Here is a 2,657-nt window from a genome sequence, read left to right as displayed (position 1 = left end):
AAAAATGAGAAAATCAAGGGACTATTGAAGTGTTGTAATATAAAAATTATTAAATATTTAGAGATGATATTGCAAAGATAACACTAAGAACTGAAGAAATGGTATTGTCCATTCAAATGCTTTGTTTTTTACCAACAAGCCTGATCAAGTTAATATAGCATTGCCTCAAAGAGACAAAATTGTTAGAATTTTAAACAGAGAGAGGATCCAAGATAGCTCACCTCCTTTCAATATAAATGTACACATATATTTAGAGCAATGCCTTCTGAAAGCAAAATGAACAATTTCTGCACAACAAACAAAAGAAAGAACATAAAGGTTAAGGAACCAGGTGAGCTTTCTGGGAAATGAGGCAACTACTCAGGACTGGAGGAACCAGTGAGCACCAATGTGGGCAGGAGCCCTATTCAGGTTCTGTAGCCAAATGGCACAGCTGTCATAGTCCCCAGCCAACTTTCCCAGAGTTAGATCCAGCAGGAATAGGATGACATAATGTGCATATAAGGGGTCCCTCCACCCAGAGATTTGTTCAGTAAGGCAGAGCACTACTGCATGCACCCCCTGAGCTGTGCATGCAAGTGGGGCTTCCCTGCCTTCAGAAACTACAGAACCAGGAAAACACTGTAGTGTCCATATGCAGGACTGTAGTTCCTTGGTTTTTACCACTTTGGATATTTTGTGCCAAACCCTTTTGGCCTGCAAAGATTTTGTTGAGAAATCAACTGACAGTCTTATGGGAGCTCTATTTAGGTGATTAATTTTCTCTCTCTGCTTATAAGATTCTCTCTTTGTCTTTAACCACTGGCACTTTAATTGAAATGTGTCTTGGTGTGGGCCTCTTTGAGTTCAACTTATTTGGGACTTTCTGTTCTTCCTGGACTTGTAAGTCTATTTCCTTTGTCTGGTTAAGAAAGTTTTCTATTATTATTTCTTCAAAATGGTTTTCAATTCCTTCTGGTACCCTTATGGCACAAATAGGTGGTAATCAATACTGTCCTAACAGTCCCTTATACTACTCTCATTTTTTTTTTTTGTATCCAAAATGTGTTTTTTGGGATGATTCACCACTCATCTTGATTCGAGGTGTGTTTAGAGTTGCTTCCTTCTGAAGGAGCATCCTTCTGTAAGCCTTGCTTTTCCTCCTGTTGGCTGACAGAAAACAGTGGAACAACCAACACACAAAACTACTGTTTATGCATGGCTAAAGACGGTGGTGATTTTATAGCACCCTGGGCATTTTACATCCATGTAGTAGGAATTGGGGCTCTGCACCAGATGCTTCTTGTGTTTCCTCTTCTCCTATTCTTGAAAGGGATGAAGAAGATCCTTAGCCAGAGGCATATTGTCATGGGGAGGTCGACACCACTGGAAAGGCTTTTTTTTTTCTATGACACACTGGATATATATATTTTTTTTTTATACTCACCCAAGGACATTTTTGCACTTATCTTCATTTAGAGCAGGAGGGAAAGAGGGAAGAAGAGGGAGAGAGAAACATTGACGTGAGAGAGAGACACATCGACTGGTTGCCACTCACAAGACCCCTACAGGGGCCAGGGACAAACTGCAACTGAGGTACGTGCCTTAATAGAAACCAAACCCTGGTCTCCCTGGTCCGCGGGCCGACAGTCCAACAGCTGAGCCAGACTGGCCAGGGAGACACACTGGATCTTTAAAAAAGCACCTTTCAGGATAGTGGTCAAAGCCCCATTTTTAAATTATTATTATTATTTTTGCAATTCTAATTGGGTGTTTTCCACTACCCTGTCTTCCAAAGCACAGATTTTATCCTGTGCTTCATCTAATCTACTGATTATTCTGTCTGATATATTCTTTACTTCAGTTGTAGTCATCATTTATAATTTTTTAAAATATCTTCTAGTTCCATTTTTATGTTTCCTATCACTTTGTTAAAGGTCCTGTTTTTTCACTTGGGACATGTTTCTTTGTCTCCTCATTTTGGCTGACTCCCTGTGTTTGTCTCTATGCCTTAGGTAGAGCTGTTACATCTCCTGGTCTTGGCCAGGTTTCTGGTATAGCCCATTGGCACAGTCTCCCTGGTCCCTGAATATAAAGCTGGTGCCCTTCCCATTTCAAGTTGGAAGTTGGGGTAAAGAGGACAAAAAATTACTCCAGGAAGATAGCATAGTTCATATAAAAAATATGTAACTTATTAAGTTTTTTTAAATTTTTAGTGAAACAAATACAGAGCAGCAATCTTTAACCTTTTTCATCTCATGGCACACATAAAGTAATTACTAAAATTTTGTGGCACACCAAAAAATATCTTTTTTGCCAATCCGACTAAAATAAGTATAATTTTGAATTATTTACAAAAAAATAATAATAGCGCCCTGGCCGGTTTGGCTCAGTGGTTAGAGCGTCGGCCTGCAGTCCAGAGAGACCCGGGTTTGGTTTCCGCTAAGGGCACGTACCTTGGTTGCAGTTTGTCCCTGGCCCTAGTTGGGTCATGTGGGTGGCAACCACTCGATGTGTCTCTTTCACGTAGTTCTCTCTCTCTCTTTTCCTCTCTCTCCCTCCAGCTCTGTCTGAACAAAAAATGGAAAAATGTCCTCAGGTGAGGAATAATAATAATAATAATAATAATAGCAATTTCCTACCCTTTTGGTACCAAAGTGACTTTTTAAAAATCAGGT

General features: G+C 39.9%; 1 pseudogene; it reads right to left on the bottom strand.

The window, feature by feature from the left end:
* Nucleotides 1-1,074: 1,074 nt before the first annotated feature.
* Nucleotides 1,075-1,341, bottom strand: LOC118622729 (annotated as a pseudogene).
* Nucleotides 1,342-2,657: the final 1,316 nt, after the last annotated feature.

Source organism: Molossus molossus, unplaced genomic scaffold, assembly GCF_014108415.1.
Source record: "Molossus molossus isolate mMolMol1 unplaced genomic scaffold, mMolMol1.p scaffold_m16_p_9, whole genome shotgun sequence".
Lineage (NCBI taxonomy): Eukaryota > Metazoa > Chordata > Mammalia > Chiroptera > Molossidae > Molossus > Molossus molossus.
The sequence above is the reverse complement of the archived record's forward strand: the minus strand, read 5'-3'. Positions and strand labels throughout refer to the sequence as shown.